A 22688-nucleotide genomic window follows, 5' to 3' on the forward strand; every position below is an offset into this window, starting at 1 on the left:
TGTTTTGTTTTGTTTGTGTTATTTGTTTGTTTGTTTGTTTGCTTGCTTTTTATCTTGTTGTTTCCTACATTTCTGCAAGAGCTTCATGATCCAGAAGGAAAAAACAACAACAACAACAATAAAAATAAAATAATGTGCCAGGTTCGTAGGGCAGTCTTGAAGTAGAGATATAGTCAGGTTTGGCTTGATACTTTTACAGAACATGCTCTTTTGCATCAAACTGTATGAGTTGTTAAAATTTAGTGAAAAATTAAAAAAAAAAAAAAGAAAAGACATCAACTTGGGTTTGGGCATTTTATTCTCTGATGAGCTTTGTTGTTCAAGTCTTCCAATTTAATGCTACTGACAATTGCAGAACTACTTCCTAATCACTAAACCCTTTAGATACCTAAATTCTTGGAGATAAATACATGCATGGAACAGAAAAGCATTGTTGAATTGTTGGGAACTGGGATCTAGTGCATCCTCAGCAAGTTTGCAGATGACACCAAACTGAGTGGTGCCGATGATACAGTAGAAGGAAGGGATGCCATCCAAAGGGATGTGGACAGGCTGGAGAAGTGGGCCCATGTGAATCGTGTGAGCTTCAACAAGGCCAAGTGCAAGGTGCTGCACCTGGGTTAGGGCAACCCCTGACAGGAGTACAGACTGGGAGATGAACTTATTGAGAGCAGCCATGCTCTCAATGACTTGGGCTGTCTAGTGGATAAAAGGCTTGACATGAGCCAGCAGTGTGCAATTGCAGCCCAGAAGGCTAACTGCATCTTGGGCTGCATCAAAAAAAGGCATGACCAGCAGGTTGGTGGAGGAGATTGTCCCCTTCTGCTCTGCCATTTTGAGGCCCTACTTGGAGTACTGAGTCCAGGTCTGAAGCGCCCAGCACAAGAAATATGTTGATCTATTACAGAAAGTCTTGAGGAGGGCCACAAAGATGATCAAGGGGCTGAAGCACCTGTCCCACAAAGAAAGGCTGAGAGAGCTGGAACTGTTCAGCCTACAGAAGAGAAGGCTCCAGGGTGACCTCATTGCAGCCTTTCAGTAGTTAAAAGTGAGTTACTAAAACAATGGGGAACAACTATTTGCTCAATCAGATAATGACGGGGGTATGGTTTTAAACTAAAAGAGGGAAGATTTAGATTAGAGGTTAGGAGGAAATTTTTCAATCAGAGGGTGGTGAGGCACAGGAACAGGGTGCCCAGAAAAGTTGTTGATGCCATATCCATGGAGGTGTTCAAGGCCAGGTTAGATGAGGCAGATGAGGCAGGTTAGATCAACCTGATCTAGTGGGTGGTATCCCTGTCCCTGTCCATGGCAGGGGGGTTGGAATTAGATGATCTTTAAAGTTCTTTCTAACCCAAACCATTCTATGATTGTATGATTCTATGATAATACTTATAGGGGGCTTATGAAAAAAAAAATATATATATATGTAAGGCAACTTTTTGCTCAGTCAGATAATGACAGGACAAGGAGGAATGGTCTTAAACTAAAAGAGGGGAGATTTAGATTAGATGTTAGGAAGAAATTCTTCACTCAGAAGATGGTGAGGCACTGGCACAGGTAGCTCGTAGAAGTTGTGGATGTCCCATCCCTGGAAGTGTTTAAGATCATATTGAGCAAGGCCCTTGGTAACCTGATCTAATGGGTGGCATTCCTGCCCATGGCAGGGGGATTGTAATGAGATGGTTTTTAAGGTCTCTACCAACAGAAGCCATTCTGTGATTCTAACCGCTGTTTGGCCAATGTCCCAAGAGGCTACAAGACCCAAAAGACAAACTGTGTTCCCTACTAGTACAAGGGATACAGGCTCAAACCTCTTCTTCAAGCAAGGAATTAGACCCCACTCTTCATACTACAGGTCTCTGTAGCATTCAGTATCATCATTATTTTGGCTTTTATTTCCAAAGGAAGTTTTAGAACTGATGATTCAGACAGAAGAACAGTGTCAGAGCTCTGTTCTGTTGCTCCATGTTAGGTGCCTAAACATCACCACTTTCTGCTTCATTTCACTTCAACCTATCCTCAGAGCTTTCTGGGTGTGGAAAAATATAAGGAAAGCTGAAGACACACCTCTGGTTTCACATTGTTCTGGCTGGACACCAAGGGCTGGGAGCTTTGTTTTGTAAGTGCCTTTGATAAACTATCAGATCTTTTCTCATTTGTCGTCATTTTCATCCATTTTATAATGCCAAGTAGTTTCTCAACAAACTATTCTCAAACAGAAGACAGTAGAGAGTAGTATAATAACAATAAGGTCATAATGCTTTAATTCATTTTTAAAGTAACATTATTTCTCGATACCATATTGTTCCAGAGAATTCTCCTCCCACACAATATGGTTGAGTGAACCAGTCCGGATGAAACAAGAAAGTGAATCTTAAGTGTTTTTCTTTATTAGAAAGTTTGCCACAGTTTAAGCAAATTCCATCTGCAAAATCCATTTAAACTCCTGTGCGTTTGACCTCTACACAGTGATTTAACCCTCACTTTTATCACTTTTGTTTGCATTACTAAGGTTTTAAAACAAGTTATTTGAGGAAAGACTGAAGAAGTGTATGTATGTAGAAAATTTGTATAACTAGCTCTGTGTAGTGAAACTAGTGTATACTTTCACGTTATTTTTCACAAGCAGTGAGGTTTTGGAGAGATGGGCAAGTATACTCTTTTGCCATACATCTACACATTTTTGAATAGAAAATCCAAATCACTAAAGTATTAGTGGAAAAGCTGTTAGTATTCCAGTCCTTCCATGCTCTGGAAGCAACAAATTTCTTACAAAAGCTTAATCTTAACAAGGAATAAGATTTAGATAAAGGATGTTTTGCATGTTTTTCATATATATTTCACCAACCGAATGCTGTTTAATTCTTTCTCAGTTTTATGTCATATTATAAACTATATAATAAAGACTAGTCACAGTTTAATTTTTTTCCTTTAAAAAACTTAGGTTTTAATTACCTTCCTGCCCCCAAATAACCTGAATCCTTTGAAGAAAAAGCTTCATTCTATAATCATAATATAGCACAGCAGTCAAGTATGACTAGTTTATGGCATATTCCCAGTCTGCTGGAATCCATGAAAATCTTTACTTTGTCTCAATGAGTTTTGGATCAGGTCCCATTTTTTCTGCCTATGTAAGGAAATCATTCCATAGATGTAAGGAACAGGAACATCTGCAAAATGTCTAACAAGAACAGTAACAGCACTAAAATCTGGAATTTGCTTCTGAACACTGAGACTGTTTAAAAACACAAAGTAAAACTGAGAAGGAATTAGAAAATTTTATGGCCCAGTCCAGAAAGTCAGTGGTACAGTCATGAACATATGCTTCTTACCACTGCTGACAGCAGATGGGAGGTAGCCCAACTTAATAAAGTGAGAAAATTACAGCAAAATGAAAAACTTTTTATTTTAATGTTCTACATCATTCCTATCTGATAAAACGCCAATATTGATGAAGAATTCTAACATGACAGCTGTGGAGAATTTACAACTTTATATATCCTCTCAGAACAGCAAATCAGAATGAAAACGTCGTGCACAAAGGAATCTGACTAATGGTAAATGTGTAAATTTACTTATATCTGGTATATGTTTGAGGAGAAGGAAATTCTGTGCTGCCCAAATTTGAAGTGGCTAAGTGGTGTGCATCTAATAATTAATACCCTATCAAAAAATTTACTTTAGTGCCAGGACTTGTGAAAAACAGTCAGCAAGGAGTCCTGTTCTATATGGATATTTCTTAATTTGGTAATAATTTTAAGTTGCTAAATATTAGCTGATCATATTTTACCAGCCAAGCATACTCTAGTTTAAAAAATATTTGCAAGAAAAAGAAGTCAAGAAACTGTAATCTCTTCCACTGAGTTGGGGGAGAGGGGGAGGAAGGAGGGGGCAACCAAAATATTCATGTAGAATATTCACTCAAAAAGAATCCAAGATGGTTAATCAGAAAATGGTGCTCTTCATATTATTGGGGAAAAAAAATATTACTGGTGCTTGAAAAAATTAACCATATCTTTGGTCAAACCAAATATTACACATAGACATATTTCTTTTTCTCATTTCTGAGAAATTGCAGTATCACAAAAAGGTCTTATTTAGTTTTATTATTTTTTTTTAATCCAAAACATCTGTATCTTTTCCAGTTTTAAATGACAACTTGCTCCAAAAATGAAGTTATTTATAGTTAAATAAATAAATAAATAAATAAATAAATATGTGAAAGACTAAAGGAGAACTTTGTTATAAATCTATAAACAAGCTTTCAATTCATGAGAACTGAAGATTTGTTTAGAGGATGAGAAAAAATAAAAGTTTAGTTGATTTTTTGAGCTGATAAAACACTGTCATCTCAGGTCTATATACTTATTATTTTATTTTGTCTCCAGTTTTCTATTTTTCCAATATTTGGTTTTGATGTTTTCCCTTCCATTTTGCCTGAATTTATCAACTAAACAAATTTTAGACTGAAGTGGTGGCTGCAGGTACTGGCCAGAGACTGGAAAAAATTTAACAAATTAGGGGAGTCCTCCACACTGTGGCTGAACATTCAGCATTTGTATTCTGCATGCCAGATCATTAAATATGGGAACGTCATTATTCTTAGCCATAAGCACTTCCTGCTGAGCTGAAGTGGGATTTTATCCCATGCCAGGTCTTTTGCAGCTTCACTAAACTTCTGTTAGCTGGAAAACACTCATTCCAGAGACCCTTTAATCAAGAATATTGAGAGGGTATAATGATCATTCAGGACCTGCTTACTTAATTATTAGATATTATGCATGTCTTTTATGTACATGTACATAAAAGCTACCTCATATTCTAACTCTACAAATTCACACATTTTTCTAATAAGTGTTCTCTAACACTGGATCTATTTAGTTTACTTTGGTTTTAATGTTTTCAACATAATGAGTGGGATTCATCTAGCTAAACATATTGACAACCACATTTAAATGAGTAGTTTGGCCTCCCATTCTCATTAAGGAAGGAAAAAAAGGGTCTACTAAGATGACACAATATAGTTATTTAAAGTGCATTATGTTTGTGGATGAGGATGCCCATTTTTTTGCATTGACTACACAAAGTACCTGAGGATTCTTCAATGTTATAGACATCAAAAGACATTGAAGAGACTTCCACATACAGTTTTCTGTATGTCTCACTGATCTTGAGTTAAAGATCTTTCTTGTTTGCATAGACTCCCCATGGTACCATGACTAGTGCTTGGCAAACAAAGGTGCAGAACAAGGCCCAGAGTTAATCCATGCTCCCCCATCAAGCAGGACTGCCTGTTCAAGGCATCCAGGAACCTCCTCAGGAGAAAATCATAAGGTGAACAGCTGAGGTGACCAGCTTCAAACCAACTTCTTACAATTGAGATCCAAGGTATTTCAACCTCCTTTTGTTTCTCTCCATTTCCTTCTAAAAGAGACTATGGGCGTCCAGACTCTAGAAACAGTTCCTTTGTTTAAGGACCTACAGCTAAGTGGGATGAATCCAAGCCAGATCTGACACTGCCCTGGAGTCTGCAACAGATATATGGAGGTCATGTGAGATCTTGATTCCTGCATAAAGAATCAATACAGCAGGACTACTCCAAAATAGGATTTTTTTTTCAGTGGAGTGATATTTGTTTTTAAGGGCATCTAAACCCTAATTTGAAGCAGTTTCTCATAGTATTGATTCTTCTCTCTTAAGAACAGAAGAGCAAAATGTCGGATTTCTTCACTTGTTTAATTGAGAAATAATGTGGCTAAAATTTCACTTTTTCAGAGCAATAAAGAAACAATGCCATTTTACTTCATTCTCAGTACATGAATTTCAAATTAACCCTTTGCATATTTTCTACTGATGTTTACCCTTAAGGTCAGCTCAGATTGTTTTAGACTCTGCCCCAAGCCATTTTTTGATACAATTCCTTCTTCCCTATCTTTGGCCTTCACTACATTTTTCTGCCCACAAATCTGTTATTTTCATGCTTAGTGCTTTTATTACCCTCTCTGAAGTATTTCAATAAGAGCTACCCAATAAACAAAATGTCAGATATAGTGGCAAAAATGTGTCTGTGTGCACACATATACACTCTAGGATGAAAGGTCACTAATTATACAGCTGCAACACAGTGGTGTACAGTGCTGAGGGGAGAAGAGCTGGAACAACCAGATGGAGCACCTCTGATTCATAGTGATCATGGGATGTGATACCTGACACACTGGAGTTTTAAAGATAATTCTGGTGATTAAACTCTCCAGCGGAACTATTAAAGAAAGAAGAGCATACTGCTCATCTTACACTACCACGGTGTGGCTATCTGAACTGGATATATGACCTATAATCCCAGATCCAGAAGCCTGAAGAATGTCTAAGCAACACCATCTTTCTCTGGCCCTCCTTGTATGTAGGCCTGGGCCAAGGACTGGTTTGGTTAGCACTAGAGGAGTTTATTTGGCTGTCTCATGCAGACTCTTATGCTTTCATCATATCTAAATTAGTGACAACATCTGCAGAGAAAAGAACAAATTACATATTTGCTTAATTTGGAATTTAGCATAGACAACATTACTATGTTGTCTATTGTCATTACTATGTTTATTTTTCACTTCCTGTTAGCATGTATTATTACATATGGAAATAGCTTTCAGAGACTGATAAATGAAAGAATACAAATAGACTCTTCTTTTATCTTAAACTCAAAAAGTGTTGAGCAGTGTTCAGCAGAATCTTTAAAAAAAAGAACCCATGTATAACAGTCCTATCTATGTTACCATCTCTTGTAATGAGGTAAATGTAGGCAAAACAGCCTGCTTCCGTAGGAGGACACAATGTAACTATATTAACAAAAAGTTTGTTGGCCTTTCTTGTTTTGAGACACTTGAGAAAAAACGGTGTTTTCTGTGGATCATAAATTATTAAATATTGTAAAAATATCATTCATTCCAGGTTTATTTTGTACTATTTGTAAAATGTTTTGAAGTCTTGGAAACTAGTTTAGATTATCTTAATGGTTGTCTTTAATGGCTTGAGCTGCAATGAGTTTAAGTTGCAGAGTTGCACTATCTAAATACCCTGCTAGTCAACATGATATAATCCAAGTGAGCTTTAGCCGTATGAATTATCTAACTCCAATTTTAATAGCAGGGCAAGGTCTCAACTATCAACATAAATAAAATACACCACACAGGATTAGAGGCAACTGTTGTGCTACTAAATACCTGGAACAACAGTTCCAGATAGCAATCACAACAAGATCTTTCCATTCCCTCTACTCAGGTGTTCTTTAAACAAATTCACATCCTGAATTCAGCATTTTGTTGTTGTTGCTAGCAATTTTAAGGCATAATTGTTGCCTCTGCCGAAGTAAAAGAAATGCAAGCCAAGATCTGTTTAACTCTTTTGCTTTTTTTCAAAGTCAGGCTTTGAAAAATTCTTTGAATTCCCTGATCATGCAGAACTGCCCTACTTCTAGAGTGCCCACATGTTCTTTATGAGCTGGAGACAGCATGACAGAATAGCCAGCAAAGAGGCTCAGGGACCCAAAAGCAATGGGACTTGCTGAGAAGTGATTCTGGGTCCCCAGAGAACACATTACTCAAATTTGCCTCCAAAGATGGAGCAGCAAGCTCAAAGAAACTCACAAGTTCTGGCTTTGTTAATGGGTTTCTATGCTGTTGGTTAAATTTTGTAGATATATTGGAAGAAATTATATCTCCTACTGTCTATGTAATGAGAGTGGGCAAGTGGTACCATTTTTTTGTTTCTTTTCTGCAGACAGAAAACTAACTTTATGTTTCACAAAACCTTGGCTAGAGGTATCTATGTTGCCTTTCCAGATCTCACCTCAAGTCCCTGGTTCAAAATGCTTTTAGGATGATAAACTGTTAATGCTGACTTCAGGAAGCTATAGATTGGGTCATTAAAACATCTAATCTGTGAGAATATTTAAAATCTTCTACCCTTACCTGCAAGAATTACTTACTCAAAGAAAGTATGTGTTGTTTTATCTTTTTTTGTTGTTGTTTGTTTGTTTGTTTGTTTGTTTTAAAAAAAGTCCAAAGCAAACCATAGAGAACAAACAAGAGGCCAGAATCTGATCTTAACCTTCCCCAGCAGACTTGGCATGCTCATCTTGCCATCCCAAACTGGTTAAGGAAAGATCACTTCACCTTTGAAACAGAAGCTCTTGCTAAGGAAATATTCTTGAATAATTTTTTCAATATTGACTGTACTTGCTGTGCTTCCTACACTAAACTGAATGTTCTCATACATATTTCAATGCTTTTTTTTTTTTTTTTTTTTTTTTTTTTAGCATTAGCAGCTCTCTGTGAAAATTTCCTTTTGTATGTGATTAATTTCACTTTTTAACGTGTGTCTGAGTTTGCTGACATAATATAATCCTTACAAACTCAAAATCCAGAGGAGCTGGCATAGGAAATTGTGCCTGTAGGAACATATTTCTCTTTGTTTGGTACTTGCCAAAAGTTAGAGAAACACCATTAATTAGCTCAAGTAAGTAAAGAATGAATTTGAACTCTAAAGTATCTCTTCTCTTGAATTTGGTTTGAATAATATGGCATTGTTTTGATTGCTCAAAAATCTGTCCATCCTAAATTCCACCCTTTTCCAAAAGAAAATCCTTACAGTGTTTATGCCTTTAATGTAGTATCAGAGCTGTATAGAAAATGACACTGGGGAAGACAAGCTTGGAGAAAAAGGTGTTTTCTCTGACCCAGACAGGATTCTCTATCCCTTATAAGTAATCAAAACCAATTAACTAAACTTTTTTTAAAAACCTTTGGTGATCAGAATTTTACCAGGCCCCCAGACTATATAAACCAGTGCTTAATCAAACCCCTAGAAAGTCTGCATTATATTCAAACTGAATTTTCCTGCTGTGATTTAATCTCCTCCCATCCTGTCCAACACTGATCTGAAGAACAGATCCTACTCCTTTTTTTCAAGTGATTTATACATGTGAAGATTGCCATTATTTCTCTCTTCAGTCATATTTTTTAGACCATCCAGTTGCTTTTAAGCCATGCTCACAGGTCATTATTTCTATGTTATTATTTCTAGACTTCTCCTCAATCTTGTGATACACTTTATGATTGGGGTGGGATAAAGGTCTTGGAAGAGGAAGGCAGGAAAAAGTGAGGGGTTGGTTATTCTCAGGATACAATCCAAGAGTTCAAGCCAGTCCTGGCAAGAAAGCACAGCATGGAAATCCCAGGTCATTCACAGAGAAGAGAATTTAGTCAGTATGAGCTGGGGTCAAGGAGTAAGTTCTTCACACTGACTACTGGAGGTATCCTCTAGGCTCTTTAATTAAAACCAGAGACTATTCCAGCAGAGGCCTCACAGATGTTGGAAAGAATGGTAAAATAATTTCATCTTTCTTGAAATTGAAACTTCTTTTTTATATATCTGAGTTTTCTTCACGTGTCTCAGAATAATGATTGTCTCTTTTGTAAGAGCATGATGTTGCTGAGGTGTTTAGCTTGTCAATTTCCATAAGCCCTAGCTTCTAGCACTATTCATGGGCCTGCTGTAGCTCTTTCTACATTTTAGCCAGCCTAAACATGGAACATTTCATTCATTCTTGTAGTATTTCATTCTTTTTTTTCTTTTTTTTCTTTTTTTTTCAGGTCATTTATCCAACTAGTTAAAACTTAACTCTGTCCTGCAGCAGTTATGCAATAGCTCCCAACTTTGTTTCTTCACCAGGCCATGTTCATTGTTAACAAAAGCAGAATCCTCTTTGGCCTGTTACTCAGCTCACTAGTGGTATTTCTGAGCACAACTGCAGTCTGAAGATCCTCTTGAAATCCCAGCCAGCACCTCATTCTTGTTTGGTAACACCTCATTAGCAGTTATCACTTGAATAAGCTTTTCTAAGAAGTTCTTTGTACATTTCTATCATAATTGTCTTTGAACTGTATTCTTTTCTGAGGACCTAGTCTGTTCCTGAGATAGCCTGGCAGTGTTATGTGAAACAGTACCAAAAGTTTAGCTAAAACAGATTATCTGAAATCTGCTGCTTCTGCATCACCTACAAAAGCTACTACACTTGCAGAAAAAAGTTAGCTTCCCATAAACACCCTTGAGAATTCCATATTTGTTTTGCTTGTCTCTGTAGTCTTTCATAACTTTACAGATATTTTACAGAGGTTTTCAAAAGGCTTGACATGAAGATTATTTCTCTTTGTTTTAAAGACAAGCATAGTTTTTGGTTTTTTTTTGTAGTCTTCCAGAAGAGACTTCCACAAGTTCTTTCAGGTAAACATCAATAATTCTGAAATTTTTTCTGCCATTTTTTTAAATGCATGTTAGATAGTGGACAATGAGATGGATTGAAAAGTGGCTGAACAACTGGTCTCAGAGGATTTTGATCAGCAGCAAAAGATTCGATTAGAGGCAAGTTACTAGTGGTATACTCCAGAAGTTGATCCTGGAGTAAAGACTGCCTAACATTTTTATTAATGATCTGGATGATGGGACAGCACTCTCAAACAAGTTTGATTGAGAAGAGTAGCTGTTACACCAGATGAATGTGCTGCCATTCTGAGGGACCACACCAGATTGGAGAAAATGGGCTAAGAGAAATCTCTTTAAGTTCAACAAGAGGAACTACCAAGTCCTGCATCTGAGAAGTGACCTCAGACTACACTCTGGAGGCCAAATGACAGGAAAGAAGCCCTTCTGGGAAGAATCAAGAGGACCTAAAGGACAATAAACTGACTGTAATCCCATTATACATTGTTAGGGGAAAAAAAATAATTTATATATTATTTTATATATATATGTGTGTGTGTGTGTGTGTGTGTGGTATCCTGGGCTGTATTACAAAAAGCATTGCCAACAGGTCAAGGGAGAGGAAAGCGATCCTTCCCCTCTACTCAGCACTAGTGAGGCTGTATCTGGAGAGCTGTGTCTGGTTCTGGGTTCCCAAGAGCAAGAAAGATCGGCAGCAAGGTCTGGAGCAACTCCAGCACAGAGCTGCAAAGTTGATGCAGTGACTGGGTGACTGGAGCATCTTTCATATGAGGATAATAGCTGGGACAGTTCATCCTGGAGAAAACACCCTCACTCGGTCTGCATTGTCCTGACTGCCTCACTGGCACTACTGTCAACCTTGGCTGGTGTTGCCACCAATCCTTTTACAATCCACATTGCTATGGCATTTGCTCCTGCTGTGCTATCAAAGGAGCCCACTGACATTGGCCTGCTTCAGGGAACACAGTGTGGGGTGTCCCTGGGCTGTGGAGCTATGCTGTTGACTTCCTGCTTTTCTGTAGAGAATACAGGGTGCAGTCAGAGCCAGCCAGCCGCATCATTGCCAGCCACATGCAAACACTGCTGAGAAAAGTTGTAGGGGAAAAAAAAAGTTATATATATATATATATATATACATACACATATACATATATATACATACATACACAGGTATATATATAGTCATAGATATGTATAGTCATATATATTCACGGCACTGACTTTCTGGAGAAAAAAAATAAATAAATAAAATCATAAAAATGAGGCCAGCAGATTAGGGAATAAAATTTATGGTGTTTTTTTTGTTTGTTTGTTTTTTTTACTTCTGTAATTAGTACATCAATAAAATTTGTATGATGAAGACTTTCTATAAAACGAGATAATTTTTCTATATCATTTCTTAGTGAAGTTGACATGACACTATACAGATATCTTGGCTGAGTTTGGAAAGTCTGCATTCTCTAAATACTTTATTAATTGTAATCTATACTTTGCTTCTTGTTGTCTCCTGGCTGTATAAAATGAACTTTTTGTTGAAGTAAATCAATCACTAATAAAAGCAACAAATAGAAGTTTGCAATAGATAAAAGTGATACATAGCAAAAGCTTTTTGTACATTTCATGGCTAGATTTTAATTAAAGGGTTGCTCAGCTCTCAAAGCTTTTGTAGTAGGAATACACAATTATACACATTGTGTGTGTACGTATGTGCTGGCATTTTATCACACACTGTTAATCACAGGACTGTTTTCAGGCCTCCTTTCAGTAGTGTTGAAACCAGGACTCCTGAAAGACTTTCTTGAGTACTTTCATGACAGCTTCTTCAGTATTTTCATGATCTCTTATCTGCATCTCCCTTTTTTACTACTTTTCCTTTCAGATCACTAATGTGATGAAAATTGACCACTCTATGATGAGGAGGAAATAATTCATACTGTTTGTTCCTGCTGCTTCCCACAGTTTCTGAAAAAATCTTTTGACTTCCATAGCAATGTTGTTTATTTTTTTTTAATCTTTGTTGAGAGATTTTCTCAATAGTTTATTGTAGTTGATCAGCATGTCATTTTTCACTTGGCTAATGTTAAACATGATCAATTCCCAACAGTGTTAATTTGAGGTTATTGTTTTAATGGTAGTATTGTTTTTGCAACTGTGCAATGGTTTTGCTAAGTAGTTTCATGTGGAAAAAAAAAATGTTCATCTGAATTTCAGGCAAAGGCAAATCAATTTTTTAATATTTTAATTGTGGTTCCTAAAAGATAGGAGCAAAATGCCAGGAACACTTTAAAAAATAAAGAAATAAATCCTGTTTGTATTTCATCAGACAAAAAAAAAAATAATGTATTTTTCCCAGGGCCACTAAAGGTGAAGGAAGGAAGGTAACTTGGAGCCAGAAATGCTAGTTAAACATTTATTCACTTTAACTGTTTACATGAGCCAAGTGACAAAAAGCTGTTCAGGAGGTTAATGTGGTAGCACTTTTCTGCTTGATGCAGAATTTCTGTTAATTTGATTTGAACAACGACAACATATTAAAATAAATAAATAAATTTATTCATTATACAGTCCAGACTAGTGCATATACATAACAAATGTCTGTGTCTCTCAGTGGATTTAGTAAGAATTATTCTTTGCCATTTTGATCTTTCTGCTCTTCATTCTTAATTATTGGTGGTTAAGGGTACTACTAATATATAAAGTTCAGTTGATATTTCAAGCTTGAATTGCATCTACATAAAGTGGGCTAGCTAGTGTCCGGGCCACAACACAGAAAAGTTGTCTTACTTCTAGTGGAGTTCCTTCCTGTGAGTATGACTGAGGCCGTCCAACATTCATCACCCAAAAAATGAGTAAGGTATATCAGCAAAAAAATGTGCTTTTGCTCAAATAAAACCCTATTAGTGTTGTACAGATTGTCTCTGAAGACCTTGTAAGTCTTTAAATGTTACCACTGGAAATTATTCATTGTATGTACACTTGAAATAATCTTCAATCTGGAGAACAAATGGTACGTTGTGACTGTGTGATATTTGGAATTAAACAGATGTTCAGTTTTGATTAAACATATTGGTCAGGGAATACTGTTACTGTACAAAACCATATGTATATAGATTCTCACCTTCATCTCTTTCTGTCTTTCCAAGACAGAGGGGTACAAAGTACCTTCAGTCACTCACCATTGGGAGAGTATGTCCTAGAATCTGGGGATATAGGGATGCAATTTCACAGCATCAAGAGCTTTAGCTTTAATGTTTTAGCATAACCATACTAGTGAGCAAAGCACTTGTTGCCATTTAAAACTGTCATTGTGCCTCACAACTGGTTCTTTCCCATAGTTCTCTATGCAACATCAAGGTTCGTTAATCTTTCCTGTACATGTATGCTGAACATTAGGAAGCTACATTCTATAGAAAGGCTAGTAGAAAAAATCCTCTTGAGCAAGACTTCTTGTTCCCACTCAAACACAATAAAAAGTCAGACATGACATGAAATATATCATAAGGGAATCACAAAAGTACAAAAAAAAAATCCCTCTTACTGAGAGGGAGGTTCAGAAAGATATTCCCCCTTCATACTTTTTCTTTTCATAAAATCAAATCAGTTTTTTTTTTTTTTCTTTTTGTGTGTGTGTGCTATAGAAACAATGTTTATTTACTAGTGATAATTCCTATCTTGTTTTTATCAGATTACCTTTAGAAGACTTCTAGCAATGGCAATTCCTTTAACAGAGTTTAGCACTTAATTAGAGGGCTAAAAAAATATTTCAAGTAATTAATTTGCACCTCTAATTGCTACAGATACTGATCTGGGAAGAAAATCAAGAGGGAGAAAAATGATTATGAAACAAAGATGTCCAGAGACATACTGAAGCCATCCTGAAAGGAGCAAGTGGTTTATTTCTATTGAAATGCACTAAATATTTGTTGGAAAGTGTTGAGGTGAGATATTTTTTTCCCCTATCATGCTCACATTACTTTGGACTACAAGTTTCTGTGACTTCCCATGAGACTGGTGCTCCTATACAAATAAAGCCAAAAATCTCATCTTTGAATTCTTGTGTCTTTTGAACATACATTCTCATATTGATTATCTTGCCTTAGAGCAGAACAAGGCTGCTGATAACAGGCAAATATGCTACACAAACTATCTTTTCTTTTCCCTTTTTCTTTTTTCAGTTTTTGTTGTTGTTGTTTGCTTGTTTGTTTGTTTTCTTATTCAGCTTGTTTCCCTGAACTTGTATTTTGGGTTGCTTTTGGTTATTTATTTTGACTGTTGGCTTTCAGATGTTGAATGGAACATCTACTTTCTGCACTGCTTGTTAATAGAGCAAGATTTCATGCTGTCCCAATATTGTGTTGTTTCTGCAGCAAGGTGCAAGGTTAAAACCTGCAGTCAGGGCAAATTAGATTAGAAATATTGTCCTGTCAATTGGGAAAGAAAAGTAACCTAGAAACAGTCATCACTGAGTTTTTGCAGCTGTTCATACACCCCAATCTAATCAAGTAAGTGCCACCAAGATAGTCTCACCTAATAGAAAGTGTAAAGCCAAGGAGATAACAGGTAAAGCTTATTTGCAGAAGATAAGCACCTACTTTCTAATTCTTATTGTCTGCAACAATTTATTTCCTACTTCCTCTGCTCCAATTACAAAGACCCATGTAGAGGACTAGTTGTTGCCATATCTCTTCCTCTCACTGCTTTCTGTAATGCTATCAACGTGGGTCTTTATATGTTACCAATTCTTTCTCCAAGTCTTGGCTTTATGGCCTCTGCCAAACCACTTCCTGAGAAGTCCTTGAAATACTGTCTGTCTTCTCATCTTACATTGACAGTCACTGTGGGTTTTCAGATCTCTTTAAATTCTGTTTCTTTCCTATCTAGCTTCCACCCAGCTTCCACCCCCACAGCCAACCTCATCCAAAGTGTCACCCAGGGTCTTGCTTTGATCCCTAATAGGAAGTAAATCCTAGGAATTACAGCCCCAGCTCTTCCCAGCATTTCCAACCAAGACACCTGCGCAGTATATCAGATTCCTATGCCAAAGAGAACATCTAAACCAACGTAACATAAATATGACCTTTGCAGTCCCAGACATCAGTGTCACCTCCTCCAGAGTTTTCTTCATCCAGGGCTGAAGAATGCGTGTCTGGTTTTGTCCAACAGCACAGCCTTTTGCAGTCTCTTTTACTTTTTTGTTTTAATTTTATTTTCTGAAGACTGGATTTCTATTTATTTATTTATTTATTTTGTGGGAAAATACATTAATTTTCCAACAATATGAAAATGCTTTCAATGTCAGTGATAACCTTTTCTTAGCTTTTACTGTTATTAATATTCTGGTATAATAAGGTAAATGTCATACATCTTCCCCAAAGCATTTTTCATATGGCAGGACTTTGTTATTCTTTCTTAAACTCCATCACTCGATTAATCAATCCATCTTTCCCCTTTCCCCCTTTATCTTCTGTCTAGACATGGATTATTATGATTTAAGACTTTTGTCAATGGACAGATAGGTAGCTATAAATGTGCATGGTGTAGGTAAAAAAAATATTTACAAATAGAAGTTCAAACATATACATTCAATAAGACATAAAATAGTTTCAAATCCCAGTACTATTGTGATTTTGAGCATAATCATGGTAGTAATGAGAATCACTCACCTTTCTATACAACATTAATGTCAACATTAATGCAAAAATGTCCAGTCCCATTTTAAAGGTCCCACCTTGAATGACTCCACCAACAGCCATGGACTTTTGTCCATAAAGGATTTGCTCTGTACTTATTGCCCTCATGGTCTGTCATCTACATACAATTTTGACAACAGAAACAAAGATTATGACTAGGTATAAATTAAGAGGAGGAACAAATTTTGCAGCACTCTTACAAATGTATTCATTATTATATTGACTCTACTCATGCACTACTTTGTGGATCACATAGCTATTCCAGATGTTCTAATTTCTAATTATATTAAAAGGTTCACAGTACATCAGACAGACAATGAGACTTTGACTTGGTATCTTGGAAATAAGAACACTAAGAACTGAAAATGATTATAGAATTATAGGAAGTTTGGGAATTTACTGTAATCACATTTCTTCTGTGTGAAGTGCAAAAATATGTTTGCTGCTTTCAGAGAATAGTACAGAGAATAGTCAAAAAAAAAAAAAAATGCAGTGAAGGCTTGGGTCAGGCTTTTATCCTAAAGCTGGAAAGTTAAAGAAAAATAAAGAAAAGAATTCAGAGCTGCTTCTGTTGATTAAAAAACATCATCCAAACACGTTGACAAAGCTGGAGTTTATGAACAAACTTCGATGGATATGCAAGGGGATACATAACATGTTAATTTTGAGAAGATTCATAGGTATCCAGTCTTCTCTACAAGACAGATATTGCCTGTCATCAGATGCAAGATTTCCTCCTGTTCTCATCTAGCTATCAAGGAGCAAAATTGAAACTAGTTAGTCCTTATGACTTCCCAATATTTTGACAGAGCTAAGGACAAAAAATGCTTGTTTTAAACAACTTATAGCAATACAGAAAGGAATTCTAGAATGGTTTCTACAGAGACTGTGCCGTGTCATCTCAGCTTCTCTGTGTTACCAGTAGTATTTAAATACTTTCTGGTTTGAGACTACAAGAGCACTTGTTGAAGTTGAAACACAAACATTTTCTTTCAATGAGAAATTCACATCCCACTTCCAGTGAAGTTACTGAATTTGTGGCTTCTAAAAAACACCTCTGATTGCACCTTGACTCACATCCTTGATTTTAAAACACTCACTGTAGCCTATCCTATTCATTTCTGGGATCAAGTATCAACCAGCCCATTAAGGATAGAAGAGAACAAATGAAACTACAGCATATTTCAAGAGAAAATGAATTTCTGGTATGAGCTATAGTGTCTCAGGGCCTCTGGCAAGCCATTGGTGGGCCATCAAAACAGAACCAAAAGATAGTTGGAAGGTTATATTTAATTATTGGGTAGGTTTTAATGAGCTATTGGAATGGAAATGTAATTTAACAGCTTTTCTTATAAAACCACCTAGCACCTACATTGCTGTGAGAGAGATTAAACTTTTATAAGATCTGGGGGGAGGTGGTGGAAGAAGAAGAGGAAGACTGATCTATTTCAGTTTTAAGATTATTGATCGTCAGTGGTTTGGCCTTTTAAAAACAACATTTCAATGAAAATTTTATACGGAAACCTATATGTTAGGTTCCAGAAAAATTAGATAATAATTTCACAATTTGTTATTTAGAAGTTACTATGATAAACTGTGACTTAAAACAGGTTTCATCAGTCCTCAGTTGAGAATATTTTCTCACCAAGACACAGTTTTCATTACTGACAGTTCTTTTAGAATCCATTATCAAATTTGTAAATAAGCTTATTTGATCCCATTAAAAAGGTGGATTTTGAAGAGTTTCTTTCTAAGAAGCTCTGCGTAGACAAATCTTAAAAAATGGGATTGAAAAGACTGACTGCTCTCCATTTTTTCTTGTATTTTTGTTCTTTAATATTAAAATACTTGCTTTTTTACAGTATGAATTCCTATTTTTTCATATAAGATTAATTCATACTTCATCCCTTGAATTAGTCAACCAATCAGCTTCACAGTTTCATAGTTCTTTCTGCAACCTTGACATAGCCTTCCATTCTTGATAATTCCTGTCTGTTTACATATGGGACAAGAAAGAAATTATGTAGCATAGATGCTGATAGGAACACTGAGAATTTCTTCTTTTCAACATCTGAAAAAAAAAAAAAAAAAAGTTTAGGTGAAATTAGGTAATTCAAATACTGAGACACTTTTTTTTTTTTTTTTACATTTGAAAAGGTTTAGGCAATGGTGGGCCAGGTTCTCTCTCTTTTTAAACCTTTTTTGAAAGGTGTAAGGATGCAGCATACATTTGAACAGATTTATAAGGCAACGTTTCAAAAAACTTCAGTGGCAAATAAAGAAAAAAGACAGGAAATTCAAGTAATTCAAATATAATTGGCACTCCTTTGATTTCTCTGTAGCTCACATTATGGCAAACCTTGTGCCCTAATCACAAGGTTTTGTATCAGCAAAGTCTCAAGCTCATGCTTATATTAGTCTTAGGCACTATAACCCAACAGACTTCAATAAAGTTATAATAGCTTACAATGGAATGCAACAAACCCACTGTGTCAGAGAGAAGATTCTTTATGCGTGCTTTTCTGTGTACAGCAAAAGTTTAGGAATCAAAGCATTAATCTAATGAGTAGGAAGATCTCCAAAAACATTCCTGATCCTGTTTCCTTTTCATAAGATACAAAGAACTAAGCAAATGGGATCACAGCTGTTTAAAATCAAAGAACACATTCTCTGAAGCAGGCAACCTAATTGGCAATTATATTACAGTAATTATTATAATAATTTAAAAAGTATTTAAAAATTCAAACTCTCTTTAAATAAGAATCATTACATGCAATATCTATTCTGAATAAATGTAGTTTCTGAGAGATGAAAATCAAATCACCACACAAAGCAGCTTTGGTGTCAGTAACCAGGATGTATAGACAGTGTTGTCATGCCATGGAAAATGTGTTTTTAAATACAGAAACAGAGCATCTGTAGGACTTACTTTAAAGTAGATCTGTGTTTTCAGTCAGTGGCATCTGCCAGGTTGTGGTGATACTAGACCATGGCAATATGGTTAAGTTTGTGAGTTTGTAATTAAGTTACAGGAGCAAAGAATGTGCTTCCCTGCCAGAAAAGGAGACAATGAAAGGGTGAAAAGAGTTACTCAGTGAAGAGAAATTCAGCAAAACAACCCTGTAGCAACAGCCGTATTCAGAATCTGGGTGGTGGGAATTATGGTTAATGTTCACAGTAGCTTTTCACTTGGACTTAATTATTCTAGTTTTATATGATTCAGTCTATCATCTTAAAAGTTGTACATCTTCTAGCTGACCATAAGAATAAATGTCTTTCAACCTTGTTATTATCAGGCCAAATATTAAATTTCTTCTTTGCAAATTCTGAATGTGTTTAAATTCTCTCATCTTATATTGGAGCTAGTGATTTGGCACAGATGATCCAGACATTAATTTATAATATTGTTTCATTGCAAAAATAGAACAGAAGATTTCACCTAAAAGGATTTAGTAGTAGTTTATGCTCTTTTTTTTTTTTTTATTCCTCTAGGGGAGTTTTTCTACATGTTCACTTTATATTTTCCCTTTTTCTTTCTTCCTTTACCTCCATCCTTCCTGTTTTTAATCAGTTCTCCACACACCCCAGTTCTCTTCCCAGAAAGAAGTGGGAGCTTTTCTTGATCTACTGAATCTTCCACACAAGGTTCCTGCTTTAAAATAATAATAATAATAAATAAATAAATAAATAAATAAATAAATAAAAATAAATAAATAAAAAGCTAGGTTCCTAAATGCTCAGGGCTACTTCCCCCACTGTACTATTACTTAAATGGTTGTCAAATGATTTTTTTTTGTTGTTTGTTTGTTTGTTTCAGAAGTAAGACTTTTCAGTTTCTCCGCTAAAAAAGGTCCAAAAAAAAAGCTCTTCACTTCTGTAAAAAGAAGGCAGAAGAAGAAAAGTTCACATTCCAGTCATACTATCCAGGACTTGCCTGATAGGCAAGAGCAGCAGCACCAGAACACCAATCTATTTGTCCTATGTCAACTCCAGTACAGAAATACTGCCAAGTTTTGGTAAGTGTGTAAGATTTTTCAGAGACATTGTAGAGGGTAGGATTGTTTAACCCTGGTTAAAGATTCCTATGGAGCTTAAGTTTCATATAACTTCACTTTCTAATATTAGAGTTTTTAATTTGCAGTATTCTCCTGAGACATTTCTCACTGAAGGAACGAAAACAGCATCGGTAACTTCATCGCTCTGACTCACCCACCAGTGATGAGGAGTAGAATGTAGTCTTCTAACTCATTCACTTTCTGTGGTCTAGTATTCAGCCACAATGTCTTGGCTTGTGCCTACTGCAACTGGGACTTCCAGATGGTCTTTTATCCAAGTACAGGACAAGCCCAGGAACGCCTAGCCTCCAAGATAATTTGCATGAGTTGTAATGTAATTGGAATTGCCTTTACTCTAGCTCCATCTTCAGTAGAGTTCAAAACATATGACACAGAGTGTGTTCCTTGATGTACAATAAGCTAAACTGAAATGTTAAAATAGTTTGCTTTTTCTACATTGTATTTACTGGAGCTGGCAGTACAAATTTCAATGTTTCTTTGAACACTGGTAATTTACATTAATCAATGATCTTCTTGACTTCTTTTAAAATACATGTGCAAACTGTTTGAAATTTAATTGCACAGCTATACGCAGACATTGGACCTAGCTAATAATAATGGGAAGGGAGAGCTCCAGTTTTACTAGAGTCCTTCTGCTAGAAGTCAAAACACACCAGTGATGATAATTCAGTATCAGTCTTAAAAGGACCATTCTCATATAGCAATTAATTCCATGAAATGTAATGTACAGAAAAAATAACAGCTGAAGGCCCAAAGGAAGGTTAAAATATATACTAGTCTATAAGTAGACCATGAGGGAAAAAAAAAAAAAAAAAAACTCTTTTTGAAAATCCAGACTTATTTCACCCTGCTATCAACTATATAAATGTCAGGTAAAGGTCAGATGTGGAAAAAATGCATTCTACCTCAGTATCTGCCTTCACAAAGGAAAATCTTCCTATGTTTTATGGCTAAAGGGAATTGTACTATATACACTTCTGTCAAACAGAGCAAAGGGATTTATTTTTTTCTTTCCAGGGGGACATTTGCAAAAATTGACTTTAGAAGGGTTTCGTCATCATTTGTTTCTACTTCTGCTAGTGATAATTCAGTTATTCATCTGAAATACATATTCTAAACCAGCTTGAAATCTTCTTGTGTGGTTTAGATGGGAACTGTAGAAACAATACTTGGAAACAAACTTGAGATTTTTTTCAAAGACTTTCAAAGATCTCTTGTGTTTTTTCCTTTGTCAAGAGAGTCTTGATATTGCTCTTCAACATGAGGAAGCTCCTGGCTTAATTCATCCATATGTATTCTTGGTACATAGGTGATGAGAGGTGATTTGTCAGACACATTTATGACTTTTCAATTAGAATTGCATCAGACATTACATAAACTTCCCGCACAAATATCAAAATATGAAAATTGGAGATAGTCAAGAAAAAAGCAATAGAATGGCTCATGTGTCCTAGGGATGGTTGGAGCACTGGTAGGGTAATGTGACAGACTTCATTATGTCCAGAAATAAAAAAAATAAAATTATAGTTCCCTAAGAACAGGAATTAAGAATTATTCAACCTAGAAATTTTCAACAATATTTCTTCTTCAACCTTGCCTTTTTTTCTCAAAGCAAAAGATCACAACATTAAGAAAAGAACTGGATAGATTTCTAGTCTGGAAATTAAAGTGCTGGAAAAATAAGCTCACATGCTGCAGCACAAAAGCTCTTTGCCACAGGCAGCATTTGCTCCTACTTAGCAAATGGCAATACCGTTGACATCTTTAACAAATATTATGGTCTGTCTAGTGCTAAGGCTCTGTCCAATACTGTGTAAAGAAGCAGCTGTCCACCTGTAATATGTAATGGGAGAAGAAGCATTTGTTGTACCAGTTTTCAAAAAAGCAAAAGCAGAATAAAATCAGCCCTTTCTTATTCCTTTTTTTCTGTGTTTGCCCATTTCATTCTCATCCCCATACCCAGGAAAGTGGAGAAAAGTTTATGAAAGTAAAAGACATGAAGTAAGTTGTTCTGGTAGTCTGGGAAAGGCAAGAGACTGAAGTAAGCAGAAAATGGTTTCTTTGAGCTTAAAGGGGATCAACTGATGAGTGCTTTAGGCTGTTGGCAACAGAAGATTATAGAAATGGATTTGTTTAGACCTGTCATTTGACTATACCCACTGTAGATCATTAGGAAACAGTATCATTTATAATCATTTTCCATTTGTTGAAAACAAACAAAATGTGCCATGAAAAGCTCCCAGACTATCTGTTTCTTATTTAAAAGAGAGAAAAAATAAAAAGCAACAATCCCCTCAAAAAAGAGGATTTGTGTGTCAAAAGATTCTGTCAGCAAAGAAAAGCAGATTTGCCCCATAATATTAGTTAGGTACTTCTGAGGGATGTGGAAACCAGTCTTGTGCTGAAAGGAAGAGAAGTGCAATATGTAAGTGCGATATGACTATTATGGACTCAAAACTACATACAACATTCACATGTGGTGTATAAAGTTTCAGAGAGAGAAACTCCAGAAGGAATTATATATAAAGAAAAATGTATTTTGCCAGTGTGCTAAGATTTGTATATTAGAAAAAGAAAAACATTCTTTTTTCATATTGTTAAATGGAAAATAGCTTACTGGAATGAACTGCCCTAGAACCTGGAAAAA

The 22688-nt window shown here is 35.9% G+C and overlaps 1 long non-coding RNA gene across 2 annotated transcripts; it reads right to left on the reverse strand.

Moving 5' to 3' along the window:
- Nucleotides 1-12760: 12760 nt before the first annotated feature.
- On the reverse strand, nucleotides 12761-20642 carry LOC106018878 (uncharacterized). 2 transcript variants are annotated; one of them, XR_011808482.1, is made up of 4 exons: nucleotides 20175-20642; nucleotides 19512-19614; nucleotides 18895-19016; nucleotides 12761-18036 (listed from the first exon to the last, which is right to left on the reverse strand). It is a non-coding gene; the product is annotated as an uncharacterized lncRNA (long non-coding RNA). The 2 variants fall into 2 exon arrangements; XR_003496550.3 differs by having other exon boundaries at nucleotides 19512-19617; nucleotides 20175-20640.
- Nucleotides 20643-22688: the final 2046 nt, after the last annotated feature.

This window comes from Anas platyrhynchos, chromosome 3 (genome assembly GCF_047663525.1).
Source record: "Anas platyrhynchos isolate ZD024472 breed Pekin duck chromosome 3, IASCAAS_PekinDuck_T2T, whole genome shotgun sequence".
NCBI classification, from domain to species: domain Eukaryota; kingdom Metazoa; phylum Chordata; class Aves; order Anseriformes; family Anatidae; genus Anas; species Anas platyrhynchos.